At 40.6% G+C, this 20,501-nt stretch overlaps 1 pseudogene; it reads right to left on the reverse strand.

The window, feature by feature from the left end:
- Window positions 1-9,224: 9,224 nt before the first annotated feature.
- Window positions 9,225-12,148, reverse strand: LOC129137303 (alpha/beta hydrolase domain-containing protein 17A-like; annotated as a pseudogene).
- Between the last annotated feature and the right edge of the window lie 8,353 nt (window positions 12,149-20,501).

Below are 20,501 nucleotides of genomic sequence, written 5' to 3' on the forward strand. Positions count from 1 at the left end.
TCAGCTCCTCTCATTGAGGAGTGAGTACAATCTCACTGTGAGGACACGCTGAAATCTTAGGGGTTTCTTAAGTGGGGTAAGCACTCCACAGAGGGTGGAGGAAGAAAACCTAGACCTTAAGTATATATTTATTCCATCTCATTCTTTTATATTTCTTTGGTTGTAGTAAGGTATATAAAATATGTAATATACTAGTGCAATAGCACATACATATAATTTATAAATACATAAATATATATATTAACTGGACATCTGTTCAGGTTGTTTTTCTAAGATATATACAAGATGAAAGCAGAACAGAAACCCTGTTGTGGATAATAAGGATGGAGCTGTTCCATAAGAAGTGCAGTTATAAGAAAACACATTCACAGAGGAACACGTAGATACCCAAGATAGAAAGGATTATAAAAACCCTTAGGAGGAGGGTTCACATATTTATTACCCATTCAGCAACCCCCCTCCCCATTTCTTGTTTTGTAGGTTACAAAGCCTTTTCAAGGTGGCAGAGGGAAGTCATCCTGCCTTTCTTTTTTAGTTTCTGTGTGAACTTGAGTCCCATTCTTTCTTCTTTATGGAAGTGTGCAGATCTCCAATTATTCATGCTTAAGTTTCATTCTGGGGTTGCAAGAGAATAACAAATGCAACGCTACCTTTGAGGTCTATCCTTTTAAGGTCTGCTAGAATTATATGATAGAAATTTAGATTTTTATAGAGGAGAGCAGAAAGTCCTATCTTGCACAGGTGTCACTGAAACATTCACCTTTAATGTGTAAGAGTATGCTCTTTCATAAACTGCTCTCCTGGAGATGAAGAGAAGTGTTTTACTTTGCCATTTTTTTTTTTTTTTTGAGATGGAGTTTCGCTCTTGTTGCCCAGGCTGGAGTGCAATGGCGCGATCTCGGCTCACTGCAAACTCTGCCTCCTAGATTCAAGCGATTCTCCTGCCTCAGCCTAAAGAGTAGCTGGGATTACAGGTGTGTGCCACCACGGCCTGGCTAATTTTTTTTTGTATTTTTAGTAGAGACGGGGTTTCTCCACATTGCTCAGGCTGGTCTCGAGCTCCCGACCTCAGGTGATCCACCTGCCTCGGCGTCCCCAAAATGCTGGGATTACAGGCGTGAGCCACCATGCCCGGCCTACTTTGCCAAACTTTTGACTACTGATAATGTACGCGTGCCCTGGCAGGGATGGCCATTGTACTGTCAGTATCAAGGGATGGGTAACAGCACCCACCACAATGTCAGCTACAAAAGGATTCAAAAAATAGCCTTCTGTAAGTCAGAATTTATTAATTTAGGAGTAGGGCCATGGAAGATGTCAACATAGGAATAGGTTTCAGATTCTAAACTGTAGATTTAGATGATCACTTCTTAGTGTTTGTAAAAAATTTACTTTATTTTTTATTATAATATTAAGTTCACTGTCCACCTTTATACTATGAAAAATGCCATCTCTCTCAATAGGGACATACCTGTATTAAAGTATATGGAAGGAAATCAGCCATAATAGCAAAAATTGCCTGCATAGACTCACCCAAAAATGCCTTTCTCGGCCTGCCATTAATATGAACCTCATTTCTACCTAGAATTGTCTGCAATTAGAGTAATTAAGGAAGTATAAAAAGATTTTTACTTGGAAAATGGCACTTTTTAATGTTTTAATAATTAATTCATTCAAAATACTCAACAAATGTTCATTGAGTTTCTAGTATGGTCCTGGTTCTGTACTGGCACTGAGGTTAAAGTTGTGAATAAAGCAGACACAACCCTGCTCTCATGGGCTTTCCATTGTAAGAAAAAGTAAATAAACAAACAAAACCAGTATCGTAGCTGACACCTGTTATAAACAAAACCAAACAGGATGAGGTAAGGAAAGATATTTAAGAAGAATGTCCTGGCGAAGGCCACTCAGGGGGAGATGTTTGGGTTGATGCTGAATAAGGAGAAGAAAAGAGTCATGGGAAAACCTGTGAGAACTGTTTCTGGGGCAGAAGGCAAAGTAGGTGTAAAGGCCCCGTTGCAGGAATAAGTTTGTTTTACTCAGAGAACAGAAGGTCAGTCGGCTAAAACAGAGTGAGCTAAAGGGAAGAGATAAACATACATCATGTTTTGGGAAGTCCAGTAGGCTCTGGTAAAGAGTTTATATTTTCTCCTAAGTAGACTAAGAAGTCATTTAAAAACTGTAAGCAGAGCTAGCTGGGTGCAGTGGCTCATGCCTGTACTCTCCGCACTTTGGGAGGCTGAGGTGGGCAGATCACCTGAAGTCAGGGGTTTGAGACCAGCCTGGCCAACATGGTGAAACCTCGTCTCTACTAAAAATACAAAAATTAGCCGAGCTTGGTGACACATGCCTGTAATCCCAGCTACTCGGGAGGCTGAGGAAGAAGAATCGCTTGAACCCAGGAGTCAGAGCTTGCAGTGAGCCAAGATCACGCCACTGCACTCCAGCCTGGGTGACAGAGCAAGACTCTGTCTCAAAATAAATAAATAAATACGAATACATCACAAATTTAATAAATAAATAAAAACTGTAAGCAGAAGCTGATACAATTTAATCTACGTTTTATGAGGACTTCACTATGAAAAATGGTCCCTGCATGAAAGAATGAAAAAAGAAAGTAATACAGACAGAAGACCACATAATTGGAACTAGAATAATAAGAGTGGATAAGCTGAGAAGTGCATAGATTTAGACAAATATTGGAAGCAGGGTTATTGGGATTTGTTACTGGATTGGGTATTTGGGAGACAGAAGAAAGATGATAGCGAGGTTTGGTGGGATGATAGTGTCACTAAGTGAGAAAAGGAACTCTGAGAGAGGAGCAGGCCTGGCGGAGGGTCCCTGGGATTGATTAGAAATCAGTGGTTTTGTTAACTGTGAGATGCTTATTAGATACCCAAGAGGGATGGCAGAACTCAGGGAGACCACACAACTGAAAGTGTATGTTTGTAAGCACTAGCATGTGGATAGTACTTAAGCTCTGAGATTGTATAAGGCTGTCACCTTTCCTTTAGAGTATAAATTCACACCAAAACTATTAGTGGAGACTATAAGACAATGGAATCATAAAAAAAATTGTACTGCAAAAACCTATGAATGGATAAAACATTTTATTAACTGTATTTGGCACCTTGTATATACTTAGTTGATCTAGGACAGAGAAGATACTTAGTAACATTCATTTTTTCTTACTGTAAGAATAATGACCCAGGAGTCGGAGGCTGCAGTGAGCTGAGATCAGGCCACTGCACTCTAGCTCCAGGAGATAGAGCAAGACTCCGTCTCAAAAAATAAAAGAATAATGAATCCTCATCAGAGGGAATTGAATTTTATTATTCTAGGAAATCTGATGGAAAAAGTGAAAAATAAATATTGATACATTTATAAAACAATGAAAAGACTTATAAGAGAAGCCATCTAGGCTTTTTTCTATACTTAATTATACATATAAATACATCAATACTTTACTTAAAAAAATAAGATCGTAGGGCACATTTGATTTTATGATCTGAACTGCTCACCTGACCACACACAACAAATACTTTACCATGGCATTAAATATCCTGCTATCTGGTTGTTAGTGCTGGCATATTTTTCTATCATATGGAAAGATTACAGTTTTACTTCATCTAGTCACCTAAAGTTGGATATTTAGGTTGTGACCAGATTTTCATGATAATAAAGACTAATAGGAATATCAGCAGACATAAAATGTTTTTGGCATCTTTTTTTTTCTTGTAATACATTCTACATATTGAAACTAATAATTGTATTTTGATACATATTGCCACGTTTTTCTCAAGGAAAATTATAGATAACAGAAAGTGTCAGCTTTCTCTGTGTGTTAAGGTTGTGGGTGGAAGCTTGGCAGTGACTCTCAGACATATTGGTATGGAACATCATTGGACTCTCTAGAGATCAAGGCAGCAGTCCTGTAGAAATGTTAGCCTGAGCTGTGTGTCACCTGGGAGTACTCCAAGGATGACCAAAAGAAATATTTTAGTTAGAAGACAATTTATAAGAAAAGTTTAGAGGCTTCCTAGAGAGGTCATAGCATACACAATTTTATTTCATACATATATGTTCTGCGCACATCCCCTCCCGCACCCTCCTCAAAAAAAAAAAAAAAAAAAAAAGCTGAGATCTGATGTAAATAGATAACTGGATTATAGTTTTGTCCTTAAGGAATATCTCAGAAACTTCAATATTCCTTCACCCCCTCTGCAAATCCTTCTGAATTGAGAATGGGAACCTTGGCAACAGAGGGGAGTCATGCACCTCCCTTTTCCATCTGTGACTCTGACATCTTCCTCCGGGTCAGCCATTGTGCAAACTCTCACTTAATTTCTGGCAGTTTCCTGCATTCCAGACCTGTTTGTGAAATAGGCAATATTTGTCCCTTTGAAAATCACCTGTGATAAATGTGGTATAGCCCATGGCCAGTGAAGATTTTCCTATGGGGAGACATATTCCTAAGTGTTAACATTAACGTTTCCAGATGTTTGAGTCAGACTCAATTGCCCTTTAATATTATAGATTGAAAACAACATTTGGTTGATCTTAGTATATCTGATTGAGGAAATATGAGACCCTTTTTAATTTAGATTTGCTCACCTAGCAAACTTACTTTGAAATTTCTTGGTCATATTATGTTTGCTTACGGCAAAGTTATCAGCAAAAAAGTCACAGTTATGCAGCAATTTATCTTTAAACACTAAATGACATCTATCATTTTTCAAAGAAAATAATGTCAGCAGTTAAAATCCTAACTGCTTGAGCACTGTTAGTTGACAATTATATTGCCCCATTGCTTAGAAATTAATTGACCTACTTTCAATAAGAAACATAAAAAGTAATATCACAGCAATTTTCTGGATTTATTTTATTGCAAAACCAATAAATGTTACAGTGTCGTTAAAAGTAATAGATTTAAAAAACATTTTATTTTCTTAAACCTAACAATTCAAATAACATAAAATAATATTACGTTTCTATTAAGCATTCATTTTTATAGAGACCAAAACTTCTTTACAAAATGTCTTCATGTATAATATAAATTAGATTTTTAGATGTGAGAAAAGCAATAATCATAATCATTGCCTAAATCCACAAAATAAGTAGATATTCTATAATATGTATTTCAGTAATCACAATGTAGTGGATTCAGGCAGAGATGGGAGACACTCTGATTTTAGTAGAAAAAGACTGTGCTAAATTACCTCTTTGCCTTTTTTCACTCTGTTCCTAGGATACCAATATAATAAATAGTACCTTTAGAACTGTGATACATTGAGAAAAGTTCTAATTTAAATCTCAATAGATGATTACACAGGTAGTGTTTACACACACACAAACACACACACAATGACAGGAGTTTTTAAAGATATTAGTATCTTGGAATTTTTGTATTCTGAAAACTGTCCAAGCTTTTATCATTAAATCACTTGTTATGAAACACACTTTAGAAACACCTTTCCTATTTTTAATAGCCTATGATAGTCATACAGAATGAGTTAATCATAATTGATTGGTCAATTGCTAATTGCGAATTATTTGACCATAGCACGTCAGCTGATTCTATGAACTTCTACAGACTCTTTCCCTTGGTCGGGGAATTGCCACAGCACCCTGACTCCTTTCCCCACAACTCCATTACATGACATTGTCACCTCCCTAGGCTTATGATACTAATATTCCAGAGAGACGAACAGTTCTTGATTTTGAATAGCAATGCAGTAATGACCAAAACAGATTTAGTTTTGGTTCAGAAGGAAGCGCTGGATATGCCCTCAATAACTTTCCATGGTCATCTAATTCAGCAATTAGTTTGTCTGAGTAAATTCAATGGAAGGCTGCTTTCTCGAATGGGTAGTGTAATGCACTGACTTCCCTATTAGACATTTCATTTAAAAACATCGTCTGCATAAAACAACCATTTCCATCAGTGTACATTCAACTGGAAAGGAAAGCTTGAGGACTTTTTTTTGAAAGTAGTGGGATTGGGGTTGGCCATTGGTAATTTCTTTTTGATTAAAGCGTATCTAATTGTTTTGTGTTGGATACAAATTTATTTATGCGGATGCCTCTGATCTTATATGTTATCATTTCCCATTAAGACCTGAGCTGTTTATCTGCTGGGTTTTCTGGTCATAAAATGTTGAAAGGACGTTAAAATGTAGAACTTTTATATTTTTTATTTAGGTGACTAGGATAACTTCTGGTAATTTATAGGCTAAAACTTAAATGTATTTCTGCTTAAAATATTTTGAAATATGGTTTATTTCACAAATGAGGTTCCAAACTATAACCAGCTCTCACTAAATTCATATTTATGTGTTTATGTATGTATTTATTTATTTTTGAGACAGAATCTCGCTCTGTCGCCCAGGCTGGAGTGCAGTGGTGTGATCTCGGCTCACTGCAAGCTCCGCCTCCCGTGTTCACGCCATTCTCCTGCCGCAGCCTCCCGAGTAGCTGGCACTACAGGCGCCGGCCACCACGCCCAGCTAATTTTTTGTATTTTTAGTAGAGATGGGGTTTCACCATGTTAACCAGGATGGTTTCGATCTCCTGACCTCGTGATCCGCCCGCCTCGGCCTCCCAAAGTGCTGGGATTACAGGCTTGAGCCACCGCACCCGGCCAAAAGATCATTTTTAAATTATGCATCTGGGAATATATTATCAAACCAGGCCTGAAACTTATTAAAAAGATGGTAAAATCTAATTTAACTTCATTTAATACTCCTTTCCTCTTAGTCTTATCAAAGCAAATGAGCTTGGCTTTTAATTATGAAAATGTAATTTTAATTTATAAGACATATAACAAAGCAAGATAGCTGCTAAATTCACTTTATCCTAGTAACTTCCTATTGTATACATTCATTTTTAATGTAATAAGAAATCCTTCCAAAATTTTTAAAAGAATCACATTACCCAAGAAGAGGCTCAACATTTCTAGAAAATAAATATGTTCTTAAGACACTTAACAATTCTTGAAATGAAGACCTAACTCTTCAGGGTTTTAAAATATTTGATGTGCACTCTTTACATATATAGTTTAAATTTAATAATTACCCTTCTCAAAAAATAAGTGAAACATACCACAAACATATCAAAGCAAGTTATTCATACTTCTCATTTAAGTAACTGTATTGTCATAGCAAAATTATTTTGTATCATCAAAAAGCACAAAAGCCTTATTAGAATACTAATTTCAACATCTGTTTCACAGATTTGCTCATAATAGATTTTTTTCATGCTTCTGCACTAATTCATTGAAGGACAATGTTTTACCGATTCTTGAAAAACTATCATTATCTGCCCCACAGTGCTGGCTCATGCCTGTAATCCTAACACTTTGGGTGGCCAAGGCTGCCGTTTTGCTTGAGCCCAGGAGTTCAAGACCAGCCTGGGCAACATTGTGAAAACTCATCTCTACCAAAAAAAAAAAAAAAAGTAAAAAGTTAGCTGGGCGAGGTGGCGGGCACCTGTAGTCCTAGCAACTCAGGAGGCTGAGGTAGGAGGATCACCTGGGCCTGGGAGGTTAAGGTTGTGGTGAGCCATGATTATGCCACTGCATTCCAGCGTGGGTGACACAGTGAGACCTTGTATCAATAATAATAATAATAATAATACAAAATAGAAAATAAAAAGATCATTATCTGACATTTTAAAAAGTATATTTCCTAACCTATAAATATACTTTGTAGATTAACAAGAAAAAAATTTCAAGACATTGTAAATTTAAAACAAATCTTTATGTGTAATATCATTGTAATGTCTTTGACCAGTATCTATCATGTGAGACAAAAAATATTAAACATTCATTTATTGAATAAATGAATGAAAATCATAATTACCTTGATCACTATATTTAAAATTTAAATGAAGCAGGAAAGTAAATCTTCCTAATTATCATATACTTAGCTGTTTAAAATCACTCTAATGACAAGTAATATGCTTTCAATCTTGAATTATACTTTTAAAATGCCTGTATTGTTTCATTCACTCATGCTTCCATTAGTTCAGTGAACAAATATTGATTACTTACCCACTCTGTGCCAGGTATTATGATAGATTCAGGGAGTACAAAAATGATTAAATGAGGGGATCAGTTGGAGTGACTGTTTTCTAGAAACAATGCCTATTTCAGTTATGAACTAGTCTGTTTTGAAGAAAATGGTGAGGGAAAGCTAAAAATAATATTTTCACTTTATTCAACAAATCTTATTGAGGTCTTATTATGAATCAGGGGCTCTCCTAGGTACGGGCATACAAAATTGATTAAGACCATGCTTGCTTGCAGAAAACAAAAAGAAAAGCATCTCTATAATAAAAAGGAAAAAGAGGAATCCCCTTTGTAGGTTTCATAGTTTATACTGATATTTCTGATGTCGTCTCAGAGAATTAGTCACAATTATAGGAACTCAGAAGGCATTCCGTGGAGATGAACTAGAGACTAAACTAGAAGAGATTACTTAGTGAAATATTGTGTTACCATTTATTTCAATTAGAAAATAGTTATAATTCATTTTAGAAGATATTATGGCTTACACGTAGTAGATGTGATGACTGAATAACAGGATTGTTGAACGATGGCACCTTGGTAGCCATTAGCCATTGCCACCATGATTCTGCATTAAAAAATCTATGCAAAACGGCCGGGCATGGTGGCTCACGCCTGTAATCCCAGCACTTTGGGAGGCCGAGGCGGGCGAATCACGAGGTTGGGAGATTGAAACCATCCTGGCTAACACGGTGAGACCCCGTAACTACTAAAAATACAAAAAATTAGCTGGGCATGCTGGCACGCGCCTGTAGTCCCAGCTACTCGGGAGGCTGAGGCAGGAGAATCGCTTGAACCTGGCAGGCGGAGGTTGCAGTAAGCTGAGATCGCGCCACTGCACTCCGGCCTGGGCGACAGAGTGAGACTCCATCTCAAAAAAAAAAGAAAAAGAAAAACTTTGGAGTATATTAATAAACACTGTGTTTTTTTAAAAAAAATTTAAATCTTTAATTTCCGTTTTCACGATTTTTCTTCTTGCTTCCAAAAGGAAAGGAGTGCGTAGCTCTGTTGCCTGTACATCGTCCACGGCCCCTGGGTGGGGGCGGGGTCCCCCGGGCCGCCCGAGGGTCCACATGCAGTCCCTGGGGGGGCCGGCGCGGGGTGAGGTCCGGGGGCCGCCTTATTGCTGAGGTCCGGCCGGTTGGGGCCCCGGCGGCCGCTAGGCGCTCTGGCTGCGCAGCTCCTGGGAGATGAAGCGGCGCAGGCGCTCCAGGTACTGGCTGTAGAGCTGGATGTCTTTGTGCCCGGCGCCCTCCACCCACAGCGGCTCCACGGCGTTGGGGCAGCGCTGGTAGAGCGCCAGCCCGTGCGAGAAGCCCATCACCTCGTCTTTCGTGTCCTGGATGATGAGCACGGGCGGCGTGATCTTGGACACCTTCTGGATTCTGCGGGAGAGGCGTGGGGCGGGTGAGACCTCGCCCGGCCCGGGCCCGGCCCCGCTCCGCCCCCGCCCCCGCCCCCGTCCCCGCTCCAGCCTGCTCAGTTGGGGAAGGCATCGAAGCAGTAAGTCTTGGTGTCGGGAAGGCGACGCTCAGGTCCAAGGTGAGCGGCGAGTGCAGCACCACCGTGGCGGACTCGTAGCGCGAGGCCAGGTCCACGGTGGGCACTGTGCCGATGCTCTGCCGGTACAGGATGATGCCGTCCGGGCTGATGCGGTACCTGGCGGCACCTGAACAGGGTCAGCCTAGGCCTCCAACGCGCGCGCACCCCTCCTGCCAGCGGGCGTCCCCGGGCCCAGCTCCGGATGCGACTCTCCAGTCTCCCCGTTCAGCCAAGTCAGTTGGTCAGGCCCAGGCTCCACACCAGTCTCAAGGGCCACCCCCAGCCCCCCAACACCGCAGCGGTGGGCGGAGCCGGCGGCCTGGTCCTGTTCCCTGCCACTATGGTTCACTGGCGTTTCCAGTGGGAGTCCCCCTCGGGCTAGGGTAGGGGAAGCCCTGGCACCTCTCCTCCTCTTGGTCACCCCTAGGCGCACACTGGGAACTGTGTGCCCTCCCACATCCTGAATGCTTCACGCCTTCCTGCCCAGGTTAGAAAGCCGTTCCTGGTGCACTGGCCGGGACAGGGTACACTCTTCCTCCCTGCAGCCCTTGCCTACCCCCTTGGCCATGAGGAATTCAGGCAGCTGTGTCCCCAGATGTCTCCACCCAATTTTGGACTCTCAGCGTCCCATGCCCAATGAGGTGCCAGCCCAACCCAGGTCAACATCGAGGATGGTGGCTGTGGGGACAGCATCTCCTCCCACCAGCGCCTTCCCTTGGGAGTGGACAAGTCCTCTGCCACCTCAGCACCACCAGCTCCCACCCAGGGCCACCCCCACTCCCAGGTCACTGGTGTGCGGCCCCTGGCCCAGCTGATCCAGCACCAGTCCCAAGGCCTCCTCATGCCCAGTCCCAACCACGCGGGACCCACCTGCCACCCTGTCGATGCCCGAGACCCCAGAACTCTCCTCCCACAAGCTCCAGGCTCTGATGCCAGGCAGATGCCCTCCTGTGAGGCAGGAGCATGGGCAGGTGTGCATCCCGTCTGGCTGGCATTCGGACTCCACCAGCAGGGCTATCTCCCTCCCTGGCCTGGAATCCCAGCCTCCTGGCAGCACTCCACAGCTCACTGCTCACCCATGCCCCAAAGGATGCTGCCTGGCTTGTGCCTGTGGCTGCAGCTCTGCCTCAGCCTCCCTGGCCTGCTCCCTGGCAGCCAAGGCCAGTAGTGTGCTGAGCCAGCCCAGCCCTGTCACCTGCTCCAGGCAGGAGCCCCCAGCTGCCACCTAGATGTCACCACTCAGACAATCAAACAAGACACATCCTCCATAGAGGCCCTGAGCGCGATCTGGCCTCCCCCTCACGGCTCTGGGCCGAGGATCCTGCAGGACAAAGCGACAGCAGGACAGATGGCGGAGTAGACAGAGCTCAGAGCTGGCCATGGGTGGTGTGACTCTGCCAGTGCCCCGGGCAGTAGACACAGGAGGGGGCCCAGGAAGCTGCATGAAGTGGTGCCTGGTTTTGGCGCCCCACACTGCCGGGAGGCCCCCAGAGCCAGGGTGGTGCCAGGGGACCCAGCTCCCACGCCCACAGCAGGGACTGCCTGGGATATCGCCAAGGCAACGAGGACCCCACCTCCCCAGGGCCTCTGACTTCTCAGAGCTGCGCCTGGCCCCTGCAGGAGCGGGTCAGACCACTGGGCTGGGCAGGGCAGGGCCAGGACGAGACAGCCCCAGCGGGTGGCGAGCAGGAAAGGCCTCCAGAGGCCCACGTGGGTCTTCTGGTCCAGAGCAGCACTGGCCCGGGCGGTGCTCAAACACCAGTGAAAAGCCCAGGCAAGCGCAGGGCTGGGGACCTGGATGATTAGGAGGGCTGGATCTGGAATCGAAGCTGGCCGAGACCTCAGGTGTGTGCTGGGGGTCTGCACCTGACCCTGCAGGCCCTGCCCCGGGATGGCTGAGCTCCGCAGCCACGGGGCCTCATGGGCCAGGCCTTGGGACCTCGATGCAGCAGCCTCGCCTCACCTGGCCCCAAGTGCGGCCTCGGCCCGTGGGCTCCCAGCCACACATGCACAGACCCCCTGACACCACCCACCCCCTCCCGCCGGGTGGCGTCCACGCCCCTGTGACAAGCTCAGCCCCTTCCTGTCCTCAGGCCAGGGGATCCCAGGGAGCCTGGCTCCACAGGCCAGGGTGTGGGGGGACCTCCTGGCCACACCTCAGCCATGTGGAGGCGGCACCCGCACGCCTGAGCTCACCTGTCCGGCTCTCTGGCAGTATGCGTCCACTGTGGCTCCCCTCCTGCAGGGCCGCCCACCTTCCTCCCAGGGAAGCCCGCCCCTCCCCCCAGCCCCTGGCCCCCGGCCTGGTCCCCTCTCGGGTGTGCCCAGGCTGAGCTGCGCCCGGGGTCGCCCTCACCTGGTGCGCAGGGCCTGCCAGGCGGCGTTGATGTCGGCGTAGAGGTTCGTCTCGGAGGGCCTGCCCGAGGTGGCACCGTAGCCGGAGTAGTGGTAGGAGAAAATGTTGCAGTGGAGGCGGGAACACAGGCCAATGTAGAAGCTGCTCATCTGGCCCAGGTCCACCGCGTTGCCTTCCTTGTTCATGCACCTCTGGTCAGACGCAGTTCAGCTGATCTAGGCTGGGCTTGGCTAGCATTGGCTTGAAGCTGCAGCTGGTGTCCAGATCTGTTCTACGTATTTGTGATTCTCCTCAGCCCTCCCGGGTACTTGAAGCATGTTATCGTTATGGCAAAAGTCAGGAGTGCAACCTGCCTGTGCAAAAACATGCCAGGCTTCTGTTGCCTGAAATCCTCTAAGATACCCCTTTGGCTTAAGCAAAATCACACAGCAAGGATCAAAGTCCAGGAGTGGGGAATTATATCTGTCCCTTAGAGATGGAGATAGGAGAGAGTGTGAACAAATGCAGGAAAATGATCTCATCTACCAGAGTGTCCTTAAATATTTTAACATAATAAATTCAGTATTGTTTTTGTTTGATTGAATGAAGCTTTGCATGGACACAGTACAGTACAAAAGTACTATTTGAACTCTTTCTCCACATTCATAAAATTGCTAGTTTCTACCATGATTATATTTTTATGATCCATTTTTGTGTACAGATCTGAAAACTTTATACTAGAATTTATTAGCTGAGGAAAGGAACATCCACTGACATCATCATATACAAATATTTCTCAACGTTTTAATGCTTGTGGTATTGTTAATGTTTCTGTGGAAAAAAATCACAGAAGTGATTTCTAAGTCAGTTATTGATTTATTCTAATGAATTATAAAAATCAGACTAAATTACTAATAGAGAAATTACATTTGAAATACTAGTCTGAGCTACAGATGAGATGGATTTTTGTGCTCATCATTTGTACTCTAGCTATGTTTGTTGAGATTGGGTTATTAAAACATAATTAAAACATTATCAGCAGAAAAGCCTGTTGTGCTATAATTAAATCATCTAAACAATCATTTTTGTGGTCTTAATATCCTGTATTTCTCAATTCATTGTAGTAGATAAGATTTCTCTTTAAATACTACTTACTATCAGTAGCTTGCTTTTCTGTGAATGCTAGAAAATTTAGAATTCTGCATTAACATTTAACAAAATATATGCTATCCTAATATTGATGCATTATATTTATCTATACAACATGCAACAAGAGAGAAATACTGGATGAATCAGAATATTTGCAGCCTATGGCAATTATCTGTAGCAACATTTTTTTTGTCTTCAGAAAAATATAGATGATTTTGGAAATGGATTAGTTCTAGTTTCAATCTAGGAAGAACTACTTATGGAAGTTTTGTGTACAGGATACTGATGTTTTCAAATATAATGCATTATTATTTTAGTTTAGTTTCTTTTACCACATACTTAGAAATTGTTCAAGTGAACAGGCTATTAAAACTAATGGTATAGATAAATGGTATAGATAGGCATTGTAAACATCCCACTTTTCCCAAGCCATGAATTTTAACACTGGATTAAGGAGATGAAAATAGAGCCATTGGGAATGTGAATTCTTTGATAATAATTATTTTTCTTCCTTTAAAAAGATTCTTCAAAAGGCAAGAATGTGGAAGTATTTCAGGAGATACTCTTGAGGTATCTAAAATACATACTCTTCCTGTCAAAATCAGTAAATAGATTGATGTAAGTAAGATAAAGTCAGGGCAACTGATTTTGCATGTGAGTGTACACACAGACACATATCCATGTATTCTCCATCTGTTCTCAGTTACTGAATTATTAGACCCAACTGACCACTTGACTGTGTTTAACCTGATAAACAGACTCTTAAAAAGAACAATATTTAAAAAACTGGATTGTTCCTCCTACTTCTCAGCATGCATCAGCCACTCTCTTTCCCCATCCTATCTCCTGCCAAATGGTTTCTAAATATCTGTTCCACTTGGAGACACTATTGGATGTTGTTGTAAATGACTTTAATGAATATTCACTCTACCTGCTTTCATATTAATTCAGTTTTCCTAGGATGGTCTCTATGGGATCAAGCAAAAGGACTTAGTGGAATATCTCTATCTGACTCCATAAAGTAAAGAATGTGGTGAGTTTAACAGAGTGCCCCTTCCTTTACTAAATGTGAATGATGTTTCAGTATAGGAGGCCAGAGTGAAAAGTCCTAATGTATGTTTGTTTGGGCAGCCAACAATTGGTCACATTGTACATTTCATGTTACAAAGGAGCCTCATGGTAGTATAAATGAGGGTCGGGAAAAGACACTTAACTGCTCAGGGCTTTAAAATGGTGCCAGAGCAAGAATTGTAGAAGTTGACAATATCAGGAAGGAAACCTCTGTAAGCAGGCACGCAGGGGACTCCAGAAATCTCTTCTTTGCCCCTACAACTCTGGACTTTCAGAAATGCACACCCCATTCTCCTGTATTAATACAAAATTCATGTTCACAACAACATCAAAAATCAATTTTAAAATAGTAAACCTAAGGTAGACGGAAAGACATTATAGCCTCAGCATGCCTGAGATCTGAGGAGCAAATCAGAAAGATGTTGAGTGTGAAGAGAAAGGGACATCGTGATAACCAATCATTTAAAATTTTTACTCCAGAGAAATGGCAATATTTCACAGATTGTTTCTCATCACCAATCTCACAAGTATAAGTATTTTTTGAAAATTTTCCTCTCAATTTTTTCCTTGACAGTGAAGTCCAGAATAGGTTGGTTTAGATCTTGCTCTTTTCAGCCTCAATACTCCATAATCACCTTGGCTTTTTTGATTATGACTGGATGGCATGTACTATTATTTTAATATTAAAGATTTAGTAAATAATTTTAAATGTTATCCTTAAATAACTGTGGGCTTTATTCATTTACTGTACATATTTTGAAAACATTCATAAGAACTTAAGGATTTTAATTCAAATGGTCTCTAAAGTAGAAAATGCACTCACAGATTATGCGTATGTCTTTTAAGAAACAGAAACGTGCCATTTGTTTTTAAATTGAGTAGACTTTGTATCCTTTAGAATTTGGGCAGAGTTTTCTTGCTATATTTTAGAGAACCTATCAACCATATCTTAATTTTCTTCTTCTTGAGGTTTTCAAAATTAACATTGGCATTGGTCCACTAGTTCCTTGTTTTCTATTTTTGGATGAGTGTGCATAATTACCTCCATCTTAATTTTCAACATAAATGTTTAGCAGAATCTTTCATGTTTCATTGCCATGTAAGCAGATGTGATTTTTATTCTTTTTCCTTTTCGTTGAACAGTTACTTCATTTGAAATTTTTCACTTAACTTTTTTTTTTTGGTGGTAGATACATCTGTTGCCACCTGTGTCTGGTTGGCATTTTAATGTGTTGCCTCGAAGCTGTAACCACAATAGTGGCACATTTTCCTGCTGTTCCTTTATTCTTTGTTTCATGTGTATCTATTTTCAAGAAATTGCATTGGTATACTATCATAGCTTTTTTTGTCTCTCAGATTTTCTATTGTAATTATTTATATTTATGCATTTGGAAATATTTCATGATTGTTACATAAAACAGCAGAGCTCTTTTAGAAAGTTTTCATGGTTTCCCAAATGTACAGTCATATAGATTATTTAGTAGTTATTACATAATGATCTTTGGAGCAATAAATGCTGTTATATAAGAACAATTCCCAAATGTAATTTGAAAGTTATAAGCTAGGCTTTGACGGCCTAGAATTAATGTACCTTTATAATTCTAATCTGCACGCAAATTTAAGAAGACCACGGATTGAGGACTGGGTGCATAATTTTCAGGGCCCAGTAAAAAGTGAAAATGTAGAACCCTTTGATAAAAAATTACAAAGAATTTCAAGATGACCATAATAGGCCATGCACAAGGCCTTTCTAAATGGGTAGAGTGATCATGAAGCCATGGGCATTGTTTTGCTTTGTTTAATCTTACTGTTTGGTTGTAAAGCAGATCTTTAAATCAAGAGAAAAAAGAACACCAAAGAACATCTCAATCAAAATGTTTTAAACATTATAGAAGATTAGATCTATATAAATGAAAGGGATAAAGAAAAAGCACATATCCAACCTCAAATATAAAGCATGGAATTCTTATATGAACTCCATTATAGCACTTGATATTTCAGCTCTATTTTCATTTTTGAACAACTCTAGATATATCTATATATTTTAGTCTAAAATTTAATTTTTATAAATTCTAAGTTCTTCCCCAAATTCTACCTTAGATAAACAATTCAGAGATACCTGTGTTTCCTATTCTCTTAGGTGGAACCATATGAAATTGTCAGTGTTCAGCCTTTTCTGTCCTACAAAAAAATGACAGTTTTGTGTTTCCACCTAACACATGGCAGCCCAATAAATATGTGACAGTCAGGACCATAGAGCTACCACACTAAACAATACTAAATGCATACACATACCCTTTCCAAAACCCCGGCAGGTCTTCTTTTCCCCAAAAGAATCATTCTTTGACTCTTCACCCATTATTCATGTGAGAAATTTTCCAGGCCCGTCACCATGTCAGTTGAGTGACTGTAACAATTAGATCTATTGATTCTCCTCTCACAATTTGACATTCTTTAATGAAAAGCATGATCTAAATGTTGACTAATAGTCTGCATAGTGAAACATGTTTACTAGTTCCCATGACCTAAAACAGTGTAAACTATGATTCAAAAATTTCTTTTCTTAAAAACTTCTAAACAATATGTCTGCCGGGATAAACTGGTGCAATTTCTATGTGAAACCTAAAGAATTTCAATGACACATTTTCATCCTTATTGCTGTTAAATAATCCCTTCAATAGTGCCCCATCTTCTGTACTCCTTCATGTGATTTTCTATCTTATTATTTTCCATCATTCTTTCTGTTAAAACTATAATAGTTTCTTTGGAGAAATTATAGGTTTTCCCACTTCAGAGGCATTTCTGCATTGAGCTCTCATAAACCTCTCTAACATGGTGGGTAATAGACTCAATAACATTTGTGTATGAATTCAGTTGTGAATTACTTAAGGCTCATCTATAACATCAAAAAGCAACTTGGTAAAAACAATTCTATTGAAGATTATATGATCTAAATATATATAACTTTAGGATGGCTTCAACTGAGACAAAAATAGTATGGATACAGTGTTGAGCAATGAATTTCTAAAATTTTTATCTGCTTAACATTTTTCAACAGCACAATTTATACAGAAGCCCAACATGAGACATTCTTGTTCACATGGAATTTCTCTGCCCACTTGAGCCCTGTAGAAATACCACAGTGTTGGTAAACAGCAACAGCAACAAGAAGATACTAAGCTTGAATTCTCAGTGGCTCAACCACACCAAAGTTTGTGGGTTGCTCCCATAAAGTTCAATGTCAGTCAGAATAAACTCCTCTATCATTAACCTATGACACACATTGCACGTAACCTTCAAAGTACTGGAAGTGGAAAAGGAGAGAACTTGGGAAGGAGGCAGGGGCTTTTTACTGCCTCAGCCCCAGAGTGATTCATGGCACTTCACCTCAGAGTCTCTTAGATCTTTCCACGTGATCCCAACATAACTGGATGTCTCTGAAATATCTGGGAGTGCATGAATATTCATTACATGTCTTAGTATTCATTACATGTCTGTTTACAGACTCCATTTTGCTTTCTAAGATGCTCCCTGACTCTTCTCAGAAGCTTTACATAACATGCTATAAAACACTGATCTAATCAAAATATCACCCTATACCCTATAAATATGTACAATGATGTGTCAATTTAAAAATTAAAGCAAAAAATCCACTGATCTAAAGGGATGATTTCCTCATGCTTCAGGTAATTCTTCAGGGAATATTAGTCTCCAATACCAAACTTTTCTTAAGAATTTGGCTGCAAAGAATCCAATAATGTATTTTCAGAGAGAGATTGGAATGCCACAGTCTTGTGCTTCAACAAAAGAGTGTGTCCCTTTTTGACATTTGGGTCTCTGCGTGACTTCTGACAGAAAGGACAGGCTCAGAGGACACATGGGCATGTCCAAAATTTAATTTCTAAAAGGCTTCTGGATCTGCCCTAATGAAGACATGAGTCTAGAAAGTTTCTGACCTCCAGAGCACAGACAGTGCTTCTTCAGAGAAATTATAGATTTTCCCACTTCAGAGGCATTTCTGCATTGAGCTCTCATAAACCTAACATGGTGGGCAAGTTGGTATTTCAGTCCTTCACATTTAGCTCTGAGTTTAGTACTTGCTGGATTTTAAATTAAGTTTCTTTGACATGAAATGAAATCTTCAGCTGCCTGTTAGTTCCAAAGCAGGCCCTCAAGCTCAACACATTAAAAAATTAGTCGTTTCCTCAGAATCTTGTTCTTCCTTCAGAGTTTCCAATTTTTGTTACAGATACCACCTATCAGACAGTCATTTGGGCTTAACATTTTAAAGTCTGTTCTGGGTCTTCCACATTCATTATTCTCTACAGTCAATCACATTCCAAGGATTGTTGCCTCCAATGCATGCCTTTTTCTCAGTTTTATTTTCTCCCATCAGAGTCATGCACAGATTAGCTCTCAAGTGAGCTATTATAATGGCCTCCTAGCATCTAAACTCTCTTTTTCCAATTGATAGTTCTGCCAGAGTTGTCTTCTTAAAGCAGAGGTTAGACCGCATTTCTCTAAGTAAATTCCAATGACACCAAAATAGTGATTCTTAATAAGTATTACAAGTAGGGAAATACAGATGGGAGAGTTTCCTTGGTAAATAAGTTCATAAAATCTAGGTTAAACAATGTTAAATGGGGTTTGCTTTTTGCTGTTGCTTTGTTAATGTGCATTTGAAATTTCTAAAGTGGCATTACATATCCATAATTTCCCTTATCTATTTGACAAAGGAATCTGGTTTGTTTAGAAGCATTTTTTCAGAACTTCTATAGGTCAACCTTTCAGAAATTCCTCATTATCAACAGTCAAATACAGATGTATTTTCTTTGGCTCTTGCAACAGGCTTAGAGGAATTTCTAGTCTGTTCTTGTGACGTTTCATTATATGCATCTTTTGCTCAGGCCTGTTAAACCTACTCAACGTGTGTATCTTCTGCTCCATGTCTTTATTCTTACTGTTGTCTTAACATGAAATACTTGCAACCCAATTCATAGTTTTTGTTCTTTGGAAAAATCCAGATTATGTATCATCAATACATATTTTTTCTCTATTGAGATTTTCCTGTTTTTATGTATCACAGCCAGAAGTAATCACTGCATAGGGTATTTCTGTAGAAAGATAGAAGAGTTCTATTTTAACACAATATTTACTATACACCCAGCAAAGGTCTACGTATTTATGGATACTATTTTATATATTCATCCCATCAATGCTATGAAGAAATATTAATAAACCCATTATATATGCTAAAAGGTAGCAACACATATATGCCACATGTGCAGGTTTTCTCAGGTATTATTAGCTAGGGAAGCTGTGTTGTAACAATCTTCAAAAACTTCCTTCTATTGTTTACATGCTATTCCACATCATTTTGTTTTCATTTCTTTTGTAGTATCTAATGTATTCTGCTAAAAAAAGTACAGTAGTTGGAAAACTCTTGTGAAAAAACTTATATTACATATATACTATTCTTCATGATGCTCAAAATTTTCATCATTAACATTTTGTATATATATGTGTGTGTGTGTGTGTGTGTGTATGTATGCGTGTTAGATATATAATTTAAAAGAAAACAATAAGTTGGTGGCTTATGGCAAATTGTTCCTTAAGTCCTGCATTTGAAACACACTGAGTGAATCAGCACATTTGATCATCTTTTAACTACAATAGATGATTATACGTTAAAAATGCATTAACCATCCAAATACATCTTTTTAAATTATTTATTTATTTATTTTTATTTATTTATTTTGAGATGGAGTCTCATTCTGTTGCCCAGGCTGGAGTGCAGTGGCGTGATCTCGGCTCATTGCAAGCTCCGCCGTGACCTTGGACATATCCCTAATATTTTCAAGCCTCAGTTTCTCGTCTTTAAAATTAGAATAAAGATACCAAACTCCTGGGGTTTTGTGAGAGTAAAATGAGACGATGTTTGTAAGAGACTCAGCGCAGTGTCAGTATCTACCATGTGCTATGTACTCTGCATTTTCTTTCTTTTTTTTTTTTTTTTTTGAGACGAAGTCTCGCTCTGTCACCCAGGCTGGAGTGCAGTGGTGCTATCTCCGGTCACTGTAAGCTCCGCTTCCCGGGTTCACGCTATTCTCCTGCTTCAGCCTCCTGAGTAGCTGGGACTACAGGCACCCTCCACCACGCCCGGCTAATTTTTTTTTTTTTTTTTTTTTTTGTATTTTTAGTAGGGACAGGGTTTCGCTGCGTTAGCCAGGATGGTCTCGATCTCCTGACCTCATGATCCACCTGTCTCGGCCTCCCAAAGTGCTAGGATTACAGGCGTGTGCCACCGCGCCTGGCCCTGCGTTTTCTACTGTGGATGCT

This window comes from Pan troglodytes, chromosome 18 (genome assembly GCF_028858775.2).
Source record: "Pan troglodytes isolate AG18354 chromosome 18, NHGRI_mPanTro3-v2.0_pri, whole genome shotgun sequence".
Lineage (NCBI taxonomy): Eukaryota > Metazoa > Chordata > Mammalia > Primates > Hominidae > Pan > Pan troglodytes.